Source organism: Onychostoma macrolepis, chromosome 03, assembly GCF_012432095.1.
Source record: "Onychostoma macrolepis isolate SWU-2019 chromosome 03, ASM1243209v1, whole genome shotgun sequence".
Lineage (NCBI taxonomy): Eukaryota > Metazoa > Chordata > Actinopteri > Cypriniformes > Cyprinidae > Onychostoma > Onychostoma macrolepis.
In genome coordinates, this window is record NC_081157.1 from 20529457 (window position 1) to 20545692 (window position 16236).

Consider the following 16236-nt stretch of genomic DNA (forward strand, 5'->3'; position numbering starts at 1 on the left):
TATTCCCAGGGTATGTTATTATGTCCAGCACACTCACATACTCGCTTACACAAACATACATTAATATGAAACAAATGCAAGAGGGAAGCAGCTGCCAAACAGCTGCATGTAGGGGGCCAGCTGTCCACCGCACAACTCAATCCACACAGAGGTGGATCCAAACCACAGGTGCATCACTTTCCAAAGGACAAAAACTGGAAGTAAAAACACTTTCAATATATACAGATGCCACCAAAAGCATTTTTGGAACTTAAGTCTCACAAAAATGTCTGTATTTTATTAGATCTTGCAAAATTTACTTCCAACATGCTTCAGCTCACCTGGCCTTTGAGTTTTAAGTGATCCTGAAGAGCTTGATTAGCTGGTTCAGGTGTGTTCGATTAGGGTTGTAGCTATGTGTAGATAATTGCTGGGGTTTAGATGATAAACCAGTACCAGAATGCAGTCTGTTTCTTGCAGTGGAACAGTTAATATGGTGAACTACAACTAGGTTACACTGAAAAAAATCAGGTAGAAATAGCTCTTTTATTCTTGTAGGACACCTTGAACTTGAGGCTTATTAAAGTTAAGTAAAACTAAAAACATGTTACTTGAAATAAAATAAATGTTAATTGAAATAAAACATACAAAAGCTTATTTTAAGTTAGTTGCAAAGGCAACATTTCTCATTTTTATTTAGTTTAACTATACTAAAATAACTAAAACAGATACAAAATTGAATAAAAACAATCACTAATAAAAATGACAAAAATACACAATAATATTACCCCCAAATTACCTAAAATTAAAATGGAAAATATAATTTTAAAAAGTCTTAATGATACTAAAATAAAAGTATCTTGAGGAAAACTAACTTCAGACATACAAAAAAAAATGACAAGAACAATTAAACTGATTAAAAGACTGCGCAAAAATGAAGAAAATGTAAGTTTTGAGGAAAGATCCTGCAGCATTTGATGCCACTTGTTTTGAATGTTTTGTCATTGAATGCAATGACATTCAGACATTTCTTTGAGGTCACTGTACTGTACATTCCTCATAATTATAGGGTTTGTGCTATCAAAAGTCGCCGTCACTGTCATTTGTTTTCTATTAACACAACATTGAGACTGTAAGCTACTCGTGCCCCAATTCTACCCTTGAAAATAGCCACCCACTAATCACACACACAAACACACACACACACACACACACACACACACACACACAGTCGCATTCACATGCAAATGATGCTTTAATCTGAGCTCTCTAATAGACCACCATGGCAACAGAGATACAGCACTAATGAGGAAGAGGTACAGGTTAATGGCAGCACAGCGCATCAGCAACTCTCTCTCTTCCTCACACACACACACACACACACACACACTTTGTAGCAAAATCCTTATAAACATCAAACCTCCACACATCATGCATTGAGAGAAGATGCTGTTAAGAACCATGCAAAGTGTTAATAGGCCTGTCAGTCTCACCTTGTCACTGTGTGTTTGACACTACAGCGGGCCTGATGCTCATTTACAAGCGAATCAAAACCATTAGGCTAATACGTGATATAGCGAGACTCTCTCATTTTAGACTGTTAGGGAGGAAATGCTCATTGGCGGACACACACACACACAAGTGCAAACATTGCTGTGGGTTATGTTATCAGCATGTCCTTGAGTGGAGAATGTAAAGTGAGGTGTGTTTCCCGTTTTCTGTCCCGTCCAACACCTGCTCTTTACAAGCAACAAACAGAATCGCGTACCAGAACAGAGCAGAGTTTCACTTTGGAATAACTGAATCACAATTTCACATTACAGCTTTACTGGTGAGTCACATGAGGTGGACTGCCAAATAAAAAGTAAAAGAGAGATTTTGAGCATGTTGAGTTGATGTTGAAATTGAAATATATAAATATGTTAAATATATAAATATAATAATATAATTATATATATATATATATATATATATATATACAGTATATGTGTGTGTGTGTGTAAACATTTAATTTATATCCAAATAAATGTTATTTTATTTTAATTTATGTATTTAATTTATACTAATGTTTGGAATCATGATTTTTTTTTTTTTTTATATTTTTATACTTATGCAAACCAAGGCATTTATTTGATAAGAAATAGAGTAAAAACAGCAATATTGTGAAATATTTTAAAATGACTGATTTCTATTTTAATATATTTTACAGTGTAATTTATTCATGTGATGACAAATTGGATTTTAATTACATTTAAATTACATTTTAAAATACATTAAAATAAAAAATGGGTAATTTAAATTGTAATACTATATTTTTAATATAGTTTTCATTAAATGAACGCAGCCTTAGTGAGCATAAGAGACATTACAAAGATTTAAAAATATTTAATAATTCATAACAACAGCATGCATAAATACCGTCTCTGTAGGAACTGGAAATATTCTTGAATCAAGACCAATGTGTTAAAATGCATTACTACAAATAATAATAATAATAATAATGCGGTCTGATGTTCAACCATTCAGACATATTAATGTTTGGAGAAAACATTGTTTCATGTGATGATCAGAGCAGTCTCCTCATGGGAATCATTCCTCCTGGTAATTGCTTTTCAAGGCTGTATAATGGTCAAAGAAACATTTCACGAGACCAGGTGCACACAATGTTCCTGTAAAACATCCTAAACACTCCAGACAGCATTCCAAAAGACTGGAAAAAGAGAATGTCCCTACTCTATAACTTTTGGTCACTGGCAGGCCTGTAATGCATGCTGGGATAGCAGCATCCCTTGCATCCTCCTTTGATGATCAGAAATGAGTTCCAGGTGTTGTCTTCCCACACGCCACATCTTAGTTGTGGTTGCTAAAGGCAATGCTGGCACGTGCTCTGAAGGCTAGACATAGGGATGAAAGAGGAAAGAGAATGAAGCAGGGAAAACCATGAATGAACGAATGAACAGAATCCCCATAATTCATGAAAAATATCTGAAACGTAAATTTTAATGTTAATTTTTGGCTCCTAAAATGAGACCTAGATCTATCTATCTATCTATCTATCTATCTATCTATCTATCTATCTATCTATCTATCTATCTATCTATCTATCTATCTATCTATCTATCTATCTATCTATCTATCTATCTATCTGTCTGTCTGTCTGTCTGTCTGTCTGTCTGTCTATCTATCTATCTATCTATCTATCTATCTATCCATCTATCTAATTCAATTTCAATTCAATTCATATTGCTTTATTGGCATGACATACTTGGGATACATATTGCCAAAGCATTGTACATAGCAGAATAAAAACAAATATGCATCCATAAATAAACAAAACAAAATACATCCATATACAGTATATTTATATAAACATTAATGGTACTACTAATGCAGATGTGTTCACTCTTTACTTCTTAGTTTATGGCATTTATAAATATGTTGTGCTACCAAAGAAGAAGTAGGTCCTTCACCAAGTAATATTCCTAGTTTGTCATTTTCATGGAGTGACTGGAACTCAGGAATAATCTGCTGTATTTGACTGTACAGTGCGTCTCTTAAGGACGTGTATTTGTCGCAGTGGAGGAGGAAGTGTTCCTCCGTCTCAACTGATCCTGATCTACATTCGTTACAGATTCGCTCTTCTTTAGGTGACCAGGTCTTTTTGTGTCGTCCTCTTTCTATGGCCAGCTGGTGGTCACTCAGTCTGTACTTCGTCAGTAAATGTCTGTGAGTTATATTCCTGACTGAGACCAGATAGTCAGCCAGACTGTACTCTCTGTTGAGTTTCAGATAACATTGGAGACGACTTTGGTCTTTGGTTTGTTCTTTCCAATGCTGTATGTATGTCTCCTTCTCTTCATTCATAATTTCTTTAATTCTTCCAGGTTTTACAGGGTTGGTGATATTGAGTGCTTTGTTAGTCAGATCTAACACCATTACACAAAGATGACTTTTTTGAGCACTCATTTTTTGTGTTTTTAGTGCTTTATCTATCTATCTATCTATCTATCTATCTATCTATCTATCTATCTATCTATCTATCTATCTATCTATCTATCTATCTATCTATCTATCTATCTATCTATCTATCTATCTATCTATCTATCTATCTATCTATCTATCTATCTATCTATCTATCTATCTATCTATCTATCTATCTATCTATCTATCTATCTATCTGTGTGTGTGTGTGTGTGTCTGTCTGTCTGTCTATTTATCTGTCTGTGTCTATCTATCTGTCTGTGTGTGTGTGTCTGTCTGTCTGTCTGTCTGTCTGTCTGTCTGTCTGTCTGTCTGTCTATCTATCTATCTATCTATCTATCTATCTATCTATCTATCTATCTGTGTGTGTGTGTGTGTCTGTCTGTCTGTCTATTTATCTGTCTGTGTCTATCTATCTGTCTGTGTGTGTGTGTGTCTGTCTGTCTGTCTATTTATCTGTCTGTGTCTATCTATCTGTCTGTGTGTGTGTGTGTCTGTCTGTCTGTCTGTCTGTCTGTCTGTCTGTCTATCTATCTATCTATCTGTCTATTTATCTGTCTGTCTGTCTGTCCGTCTATCTGTCTGTGTCTGTCCGTCTATCTGTCTGTGTTTGTCTGTCTATATGTCTATTTATCTGTCTGTGTCTATCTGTCTGTCTGTCTGTCTCTGTGTGTGTGTCTGTCTGTCTATTTATCTGTCTGTCTGTCTGTCTATCTATCTGTCTGTGTCTGTCTGTCTATATGTCTATTTATCTGTCTGTGTCTATCTGTCTGTCTGTCTGTCTGTCTCTGTGTGTCTGTCTGTGTCTATCTATCTGTCTGTCTGTATCTATCTGTCTGTGTCTATCTATCTGTCTGTCTATCTATCTATCTGTCTTTCTATGTCTATCTATGTCTGTCTGTCTGTCTATCTATCTATCTATCTATATCATGTTTTTCAAACAATGGAAAAATTATGTGAACCTAATGAGTTTTCTGAAAAGAAAATTTAAAAATTCTTCTAATCAAATTAATAAAGTCCAACATTTCAAAACCATTTTCAAAAACACTTAATTTGGGGGATTAATTTGATTTAAAAATGTTTTACTGTAATCATAAAGGTTCTTACCAAAAGTAATACTTTTTAAGATGTCATTGTTTGAACAAATGTAAGAAATGATTCTTCTAATGTATTCTTCTAGTCGTATATAATTTATTCTGATTGTAACCAAATAGTGCTTTGCAAGAGAGAGAGAAAGTAAAAAAAGAAAAAAAGAAAATCCTTTAACGCTCAAAAAATTCAACTGAAATACCTGCGTAACATGGTCTACTTATTAAAATGTTGAAAATGAAGCAGACTAATCACAGGAGGAAGGTCTCTGGAGACAGCAGAACTGAAAAACAACGGAACAAGTGCTGGGGAGGGCGACCATGTGTGCTCAGCTGTTTGTTATGTGGCAACAATTGCTTTTCTCAGCTTCATTTCAGAAACCACAAATCGTTCTCTATAGGCTTTGGACAATCTGTTCTTCCAAGATTGTTTTCACAACATGAAGTGAGTGTCATTTATCAGATCTTACAATTACATTTTATCCAACATATGGGGCTTATCGAGTCACACAGACTAAGAAAAGTCAACTATTCTGAATATACATTACACATTTTGAACCAACAATATCCCATTTACTGTTGTCCAAGTTACAGAGTTGCAATTAAAAAATTTGCTAATTTTATTAGGGTTCTTCGAGCTTCTATCATGCATTGCAGCACAAAATTTTCTAGTTGCTATACTAGAAATTACAGTTTCTTATGTTGCAGTTTTATACTTAGATAAGACCATTTCAAACAGGCTAAACTAAAGCAGTGTTACTGAAAACTTTCCTCTTTTACTGTACAGTATGTAATCCAGTGTTGAAAAGAGCACACCAAACCCGTTTATGGCATACACAGAATCAGTTTCACGCCCAGAGTGTGTAAAACACACTAATCCTGTGAATACTGCACTGCTGAAGGAAATGAAACAGATGACAAGAAAAGGCATGAACTGCAGTAAACTCATTCTTTTGCATGTATTATTCACTTTGCTGCGTCATGGAAAGGACGGCAGGTTTTCGCTGGGTCTCACTGCAGACTTCGCCTCCCTGGAGAGACCACGTGAACAATGATTTTCAGTGGAAGAACAATAATCAGCCGTGGAAGGCTTAGAGACAAATCTGTGCAGATTTTACAATGTTTGAGTAAGCTGAATCAGAAACTGGAACAATCAAAACATTTACGCTCTGCCAAGATCATCGCATTCTCCTCTGAAGAGCTCATCCAACAACTCTGAACTCCGTCCCGAATCGGTCAGTCAACAGACTTATTTGTCTGAATAGAGGAGGTGCTCCCATGCCATCCTCTATCCTAAACACATCTCAGATATAACTGTAGTAATAGAAACGTGACCTTAAATTACATACAATGCATTATATGTACAGTAGCCTGAAAATATATTTGGACCCTTAAAATGTCTGATTGTCAGTGCATTAAGTAATAAAATATCACACCAAGTGTGTAAATAAATAAGAACTGTTAGGCTTCAATTGATAAAAACAGTGTTGGGTGAGCTAAGCAGAAAGCTATTGTAAATGAATTGTGATGAATTAAATATTTGCTATAAAAAAAGATCTACAATGCCATGTAGGGACGTTTAGGACAAACTGATTCACTAGAATGAATCAGACTTCCAGCGCTTTTGAGAGCGAGAAGAGTAAACGATTTACTAGAATAAATTAGATCTGCCATGAAAGAGAAAGAAACATTTTGGACCAATTATTTACTAGATAATTTATAGCGAATCTATTTACTGACTCTCTAACGCTACATATGAAAGACATTACATTAATGAGAAAACAAAAACTGTTTAGGACTAACCGATTCACTACAAAGTGTCAGACTTTCCATTGCTTACGAGAGTGAGAGCGAAACCGATTCACTATAACGATTCACATTTCCAGCACAATAGCTACAAGAGGAGAGAGAACCGTTGCATCGAACAGATTCCACATCGTGCCTAACAACGCCCCTTAGCTGTTATAAATTCACTGTAAACCACAGCTTCTTGGGGCTTACTGCTTTTATAAAATGGTTATTCTATATAAGCTTTCACAAGATAAAACAGATCAAATAACCTGTAATGAAATTAATAAAAACATTATTCTTCAGCCAAACAATGTAGTTCCTCAGAAATGGTTGTGGTTGCAACAAAGTGGTTGCTGAGCAACACACAAAGTAGTGCTGTTAGAAGATTAATCGCGATTAATCGCATCCAAAATAAACGTTTTTGTTTACATAATATATGTGTGTGTACTGTGCTTATTTATTATGTATATAATAGGGGTGTCAACGTTAACGCGTTAAAGCATGCGATTAATAAAAAAAAATTAACGCATTAATATTTTTTTAACGCAGATTAATCGTTTGATAAGGTTTGACCCCAACTTCTTGCCGTCATCGCAGCGCGGAAGGTTATCTATCATTGTGTGATGAGGGGACAGCGAACCAGTGTTGCCAGGGTAACGGCACAAGTGGGCTATTTTGAAAATACAGTTGCGGGAAAAAATTACAGAGCCGTGGGCTGCGGTTTATTGGGCTACTTTTATAATGTACCGCGGCCACCCAAGGTGTATATAGTCAAATAAAAATAAAAATAGATCCTTTTACTAATGTGTATTATACTTGGAATGTATCCCTGGCAACTTAAGAACTGAGAGACGGGTGTAACATCACAAACAACGTGAGTTTCAGCAGAGCATATGTTAAGGCTTTTACACAGCAGAAATAAACTTGACAACAGCCACTATTGATTATATAACATAATAAACACACGATTACGATAGATATGGTCTGTATGTGACTTTCTGGAGTTTAATGTGTACATCTGAAATGCTAATTTGTGCAGCGATATAAAAGGCTATAAATAGCATATTTTAACAACAGTAAACGACCAAATTCCACATGTGATCGCAAAAGGAAGTTATTACAAACACTCGATGGTGGTTTGAAGTGATTTCTGAGTGAAAGTGTACTATTAATCTCATAAATTGTCTTATGTAGCATGATGCTAATGTTAGCTCTAATGCACCTGCAGAACAGGTCCAATTCTTCTTCATAATGCATTTTGTCATAATACTTCACCTAAGGTCGCAAGAAAATGTTTTGTTGTATTTATTTAGAAATACTTTTGATAATAGTTGGGTAAATGTATACTGGGATTGAAGCGATGTGGCTTGGTAGACGTTTTATTGCCAGTTTAAAGGCTGATAATGGCTGAATAAAAACAAAAGAATATTGGCAGGCACACATAGCGGTGGCAGGTTAAGTGGCAGCTGCCTCTGCCATGCAAAGATTTTACCCTTACTGAAGAATAAGGATTATGTCTCATACCTGGGGGAAGTGTGAAAGGTTCTGTTTCCTTAAACTAGCTTGTTATGCATTTCTTTTTCAACGCATTTACAGGTAAATCCTAGTATTTTAAATTTGCGATTAATCATGATTAATCACAGTCCATGACTGTAAATAACGCGATTACATTTTTTAATTGATTGACAGCACTAGTATATATAAATACACACACATTCAGTATATATTATGAAAATATTTACATGTATATACATTTATATATTTATATTATATATAAATACATTTAATATATAAACAACATATATTTCTTAAATATATACATGCATGTGTGTGTATTTAAATATACATAATAAATATATTAAATAAGTATAATAAATATACACAGTACACACTCATATATTATGCAAACAAAAACTTTTATTTTGGATGCGATTAATCGCAATTAATCGCTTGACAGCACTAAAACAAAGGTATATGTTTGTAGAGTAATTTACAACAGCTTCTAACGCGGCTCAACCAATCAGAATCAAGGACCGGAACTATCTGTTTTATAATAAAATCATTTGGAACTTTTCAGCACTTAATAAAATAGAACTAGAACCGTTTGGGATGAACCGATTCAGGAAAATAATTCGAACTTTCCAGTGCTACAAACAAGCAAGAAAGATCCATTTAGGACGAACCAACTGTTTTAATAGTTGAAAGTAGTAGTTTGTTAGTACACAGAGTGTTTTAAGTATAATCTGTAGGCTACTTTTTGTTAGTTATTCCCCAGTACTGGATAGAACTTTTTGATTTTCACAATACAGTTGACGTGAATCCTCAGGTGCACCACGCAGTGAATGCCAGCTCATCCAGTGTTTCAAATGACTCACATTCACACTGTATCAACCCCCACAAACACCTACAGTCACGCTCACGTTCCTCTCAAGGTGTTTCCACGACCCTGCTCAGTGTTACATTCACGAGCGGTTGGGATCCTGTCTGTCATAGAGGGATTTCAGAGTCGTTCCCGACAGAGAGGGGATATGGTGACTCTGAGTGGAGGTATTTTTACGACAGAAAGGATTCCCAGCGAGAGGCTCTAATTACGGTGAACCCCCGTCATGAGTACAGAGGATTGTGACAGAATCACGTCAATGCAGTTTGTGTAGGCTAGGCTATAAACAGTAGGTAGCATATGAATCAGACAACTCGATCAACATCATACAGGCCACGCAAAGACAAAAAAATGAGAAAATTAGTGTATGTAGCATATACTTTCTTTTCAACTTTCTGTTCTGTGCTGTTTACTTTCCACTGACATCATATTTAAATCCATAGTGACTTTTACATCATTGTGACATCATGGCAAATTTTGACTACATGGTTGAAATGTTTTTTCTTTTGCTATATTTCATTGACTAAACCTACATTTGGCTACATCTTTGGCTATTAATATTTGTTTCAGTTATACAAGGGTGATTTATTAAAAGGCACACTGAAACTGATATATAAATCCTAAAACTATGTTGGGTTGAAATAATGTATAGTGCTTTATGATTTGCCTTAAGAATAAATGTGACCCTGGACCACAAAACCAGTAATAAGGGTCAATTTCTTGAAATTGAGATTTATACATCACATAAAATTTGAATAAATAAGCTTTCCATTGATGTATGGTTTGTTTGGACACTACTTGGCCGAGATACAACTATTTGAAAATCTGGAATCTGAGGGTGCAAAAAAGAAAAAAAAAAATATTGAGAAAATGGCCTTTAAAGTTGTCCAAATTAAATCCTCAGCAATGCATATTACTAATCAAAAATGAAGTTTTGATATATTTACAGTAGGAAATTTACAAAATATCTTCATAAAACATGATCTTTACTTAATATCCTAATGATTTTTGACATAAAAGGAAAAGAGATAATTTTGACCCATAAAATGGGTTGGCTATTGCTACAAAAATACCCGTGCTACTTAAGATTGGTTTTGCGGTCCAGGGTCACAAATAGCCTATAAAGTCAATTTGCGAGACTGGGTGCTATAGTTTAACAATTTCCATGGAAAAATTTGTATTTGTGATGTAGCCTACTTTGGGGATGACAAAATCAGCAGTAACCTTTTAAATTATTAAAATAATAATTTCCATAAATCATACTATTTCCCGAGAAGTACCCATTCAAAGTTCCAGTGAAGTCATGGATTGTATTATCACAGTATTGGCATTTAAGACTCAACCTTCTGGTTTTTCATGGTAAAATTATTTGTAGTAGAACCAAATAAGATCATTTAACAGTTTAAAGTCATAAGACTGCATGGATTCTAAAAAGCTGCTTTCTTAATTCTTTTCCCTGTCCCGAGCCAGGCACATTACAAAAGCATTAAATTAAATAAATAAATCAACATGGTTCCTTCTATCCCTTGTGTGGGTGGGTGTCCTACAGAGATCTGTGCAAGAGTTCAGTGAATAATCCTTGATAACATCTGCGCATGATTCATAATCACACTAAGCAAGAAACAGTGAAAATCTCATCTCTCCGAAACAGCCTCTACAGACTCGTGAAAGACATAAAACACATACATGACAATCACAGCTTGCAGATGTTCCCTGTCCAACCTGACAAAATAAAATTAATAAATGACAAAAATGTACTTGTGCAAAGCAGGTGGGTGAATCTGAGCCATAGTTGCTGCCTAAGTCCTATAATTGAATAAAACTATGACCTTCCTTCTAACGGCTTTCAGCTGATCAATATCTGATCAATCAATATTAATGGATTAACAGGGGTTCAGATCGAGCGGAGAGGTGAAGAAGAAGGGTTATGAAAGGTGAGAAGAACAATTAATAACATTCAACTGGAACTAAATAGAGATCATTTAGTTAAATATATTATAATATATATATATATTTTTTTTTCACCAATTGATCCCAGTGGACAAATTCAGGAAATATCGATGCACAATCATAACAACTATTTAAAAAAATATATATATGAGGATACGTATGGGTGTGTCTCGGTATTTACAGGGCACTTTAACCGCTCAAGTGCTCTTGTTTATCAGAGCTGAGTTGATCTGGGAGTTAAAGTGGCTCCTTGGAAACCGTCGCCAAGGAAATAACCAGCTGGAAACACACCAGGACCACTGGGAACATTCTCCAGCTTAAATCTCATAAAGATTTGATACGTCTCTCTGCTGTTGAGCTTAAATCTTATTTATTGAAACTCGTGAATGCTGCATGGGATTATTTTCAAGGCCTGTACTGTTGAATAATTAAATGCATTATTTTCTAATCCTCTAACGTGAACAACAGACCACAGCACATCATATGAATGACTTTTATCATTTGCTTTAAGATATAGCAAGTTTGACTATACTTTTTGTTTCTGTTCTTGATGTTTAAGAACAAGTTGTGATGAACCTATATTGTGATTATGCACACATATGCATTTGTATCGATTCAATCACATGAAAGTCCTATGAAATGTGCCATAAAATAACATTTTTTAAACTTATTTTATTTTACCTAATTTTCAAGAAGACATTTCTCATTTTCATTTATTTTAACTTGATGTACTAAAATAACTAAAAATAAAATTTATAAAATAAATAAATAAATAATAGAAATAAAATAACTGAAATAAAAACTCATATTTAACCCCAACAAAATTACCTTACCTAACTTTAGCTAAAATAAAAAATTAATTTAAAAGAAAGAAAAAAAGAAAATATACTATTCAAACTATTATTAAAAACTATAACAGTATCTCAATGATACTAAAATAACACTGTTTAAAAGTGCAAATTAATAAAATAACAAACATTTTAGTTTTTGATAATGCATTCACACTGTAAATGGCTAATTAAATCCTTTTATATTTCTGCTTCATCAATGTCATCTCAGTTTTGACTTTTATTATACAACTTCTCTAACATAAACTGCTCTTTAATCAGGCAGTTGGTTAACCTGATGTCCCTCAAAACTTGTACTTGCACTGTACACAAACCAAATAACAGGCCTCAATTACATCAATTTTATTTTCAAAATCAAAATTCAAATGAATATTCCTAATTAAAAGAATGAAATGTACAAACAAAAGCCTTCACACTATGATTTGTGTTTGTCATTGAAACACTGCGCACACAGTGTCCTATAGGCCTTCAGGGTGACACATTTATCATATCAGTATGTACATAAATGACAGTGATCATGCATCTACGCTTCACATGGCAGACAACACACTATACAAGTGATTCTCACTGTGCTCATCTGATGATCACGATGCCTCTTAAATTACATCAAACTTACTAAGAATATGAACTTGTCTGTCCAGTCAACTCCAGCTTTCTAAATGTTTCGATAAAGCTTATAAAAATAAATATATTTTGTGTCATGCAGTCCCACACCCATGGCTTTTTCTACTTTGGTCTCTCAAACACAAACATTTAGTGTGTCAGATAATCTGGTCTAATAGCGCAGGCTGGGATTGTGTTTTGCTAATAGTATTAATTAACCCAATAAGGCTGTTTAAACACACAGACCAGTGATCTTTTAAATTGGTTTAAATAAATACATGCAAATTTTCAAGACAGGAAATGAAGACTAAAATTTCCTTAAGAGAGAATATCAAGTAAAAAGGCAGTTTCTATGAATATTCATACATATATGTACACACACACACACACACACACACACACACACTGCTTTAGCTTTGGTATTCTACATAATCCTACACTGTAAAAAGTGATAAGTTGACAACTTTAAAAAATTGAGGAAACCCATTGCCTTAAAATTATTAAGTAAATAATAATTAAAAAAAAAAAAAAGTTAAGTAAACTTGACAATTCACTTAACTTATATTTTTAATTATCATTTACTTTGAGTAAACCCGTTGCCTTAAAATTTTTAAGTTAAGTCAACTTATCACTTTTTACAGTGTACAAAATATAAATATACACACTACCTATTATGCTCACCAAGGCATAATAGACCAATATTATGGTCTATTATAAGTACAATAAAAATGGTAATATTGTGAAATATTTTTACAATGAATGATTTCTGATGGATCGTGTGACACTGAAGACTGGAGCAATGGTTGCTGAAAATTCAGCTTTGCATCGCAGGAATAAATGACAGTTTTAAAATATATTAAAATAGAAAACAATTATTTTAAATTACAATAATATTTCACAATATTACCGTTTTTTTACTATATTTTTCATCAAATAAATGCAACCTTGCTGTCATTCACCTCAGGGCTGGTCAAATGACCAGGGTTTATTAGTATAGCAGTCTGCTGCAGGTGGGCCGGTCTGGTCCTGATAATTGATAATTAGGGGCAATAACACAGCAATCGTTACAGTTTCACCATAGGGGGCTTCGCCTACAACCAGCCCTGTCATTCAAAGACAGAGAAGGAGACACAGCCACAGGTCTGAGGGAGACCCGGGGCGGGAAAACCAAACACTTAAAGTAGGTCAGGGTAGAAAACACACACACACACAAATCCACTTTCATAAGGTCTGAGATTTTTTTCAGAAAAGCTTTTTGTGATAATCCATGGTAAATGTGATATTAAAGCAGTAATGTTAAGCGAGTACATGGGTTTCATTTAATAAAAGCAACCTGATACTAGGAATACAATCAAGGATGGACGTGAAATGGCTCATGATATCTTCGTGTTGCTACCTGCATCGTGCTTTTATCAGATTTAGATTTCCAGAAATAGCTCGCTCACAGGAAATGGAAAAGGTATTTTTGACTTCCATTATGGAAAGCCAAAGGAAATTACAGCTTATTCCAAACCTCCAGCCTGTATATTTTAACAGTCCATTGGCTAAATGCATATATTAGCTCACAACATCTGGGTCTTTTAGTCGGGTAAGTGTTTGCTTTTATGTGCATGTTCGTTCATGCTTTTACCAAACAGAACGAGTGAGAGAAGGACTGCCATTAAGTGTTTCGACGTTTTTGCACGTCAATGAAAAAACAGATGATGCAAGCTAATTTGCTGAACTACCTGCAACAGAAAACAGCAAACCAACCCACAATAGTGTTTCTGATCTAGGCTTTCATGATCATACAGACTATGATCTAATCTTCTTTCTGTTAAGACACAAGCAAACAAACATAAACAAACTGCTTAAAGGAAAATAATTTCCCATAACAAACACGATTATAAAATGTTGTCTTATCTATGATGTCATTTTGCTGGATGAATCTCACAAAAATAATTAAAAGGCAAAAGTAAGAAATTATATTTTGATATCAACGACATTATTTTTATGTAACAAATAAGCATATTTTCCTCAAATTACTGTAATGCATCTAGATGTTTTACTTTTGTTTTTGTAGGCAAGTTCTCGTTCTCATCGTATCACAGTAAAGGTTGCATTAAAAATGACTGTAATATGTTTTAATTATATTCAGCATAAAATGAATGCAATAAATAATAAGATGTATAAATTCCATTATTAAATAACATGCCATTTTCATTAATTTGATAAGAATAGAAATTTTTCACATACTAGAAATAAGAATTGAGGCCGTTCAACCAGTTCTCACAGGAAAACTATTTTATAAGGTGCCGATTTTGTATAAATTTGTACAAATGGGATTCATACAAAACTGTAATTGACTAAATAAATAGACATTATGAAGATTGAAAGTTCATAGGCGTCCCAATCCAGAGGCTGCATCCTTCAAAGGCTGCATTCGAAGACCTAATGCACCACAGCAGCGCGACGAAGGTTGTCCCAATTCGTGGTCTTGAAATGTGTCCTTCGTTTCCTGGGTCATGAAGGACACAGGTCAGGAAGACTATCCCAAGATCCACTGCGTGCGGTAACAATATGATTTTTTTTCAGAGAGAAAATGTTGGACTTTTAAAACTAAGTATTGGGTTTCAACTTGCAGTCCGTAAGTTTTGCCTCTTTGTCGCCATCTCTGTTTGAAAACCTGGAATTGCAGCTCTGTGCAGAATTATCTTCCTTGCGTGGGCTGTGCTCCGGCACGGCTGCAGCGCGGATGAATCTGTATGGAGTATGTGTGGCTGTCAGTCACACTGATATTTACTGTACTTTGCAATCACAGATTCTAGCCTACGTCTTGGAATATATGACACAAATAAGAATTTTCACCGTATATTGCCATCTGAACAAGTAAGTAACAAGTCTGCCACGTTTGTTCGGACCAACTGAGGAAAAACGCATTACCATAAATCGCGCTACCAATGGAGATTAAATCTAAAGATCAGTTAGCTCATATCACATTAAACCGTGTAAATTATTATTATACTTTATTCACAAATTATTAATGTTAACAACATCAGCATTGCGTGACTATGAGTATAGTGTGTATTAGCGTGTAGATTTCAATTTCTTTACGGTCTAATCTAATTGTCATGCCATTCGAATTTCATATTTAGAAATTCTTTTAACCCAAAGAGCAAACTGTGCTCCCTTCGAACTGGTTTTCCTAAAGTAAGGCGATAGTTTTGAACACTGACTGGTTATGTACTTGCTCAAATATTGATTTCGGATCATTTTTAACCAAAAAAAGTTACGGACTGCAGCTTTAAATACCTAACATTACAACAAACACTTTAAAGCGGTTTAAATGTTGACTTATATCTTCTAAGGAGAAGTTTACACGACAATGTGCTAAAAGCGTAAACGTTTTTCCTTTGCATTTTTCGTGTACAGACGACAAAGTGATCAAAACGATCTCTTTTACGCAAATTCCCAAAAATGACTTAAATTGCCATATTATGCATGCTAGTTCTAGTTGCCAAATGTCACTTTGCATACACATAAAACGCATGCACATGACGTTTTCACAAATTTGCATTTATGTAGTTGACATGGAGAAGATATACTTGACCAAAATGCATAAGAAGTTTTCCGTCAA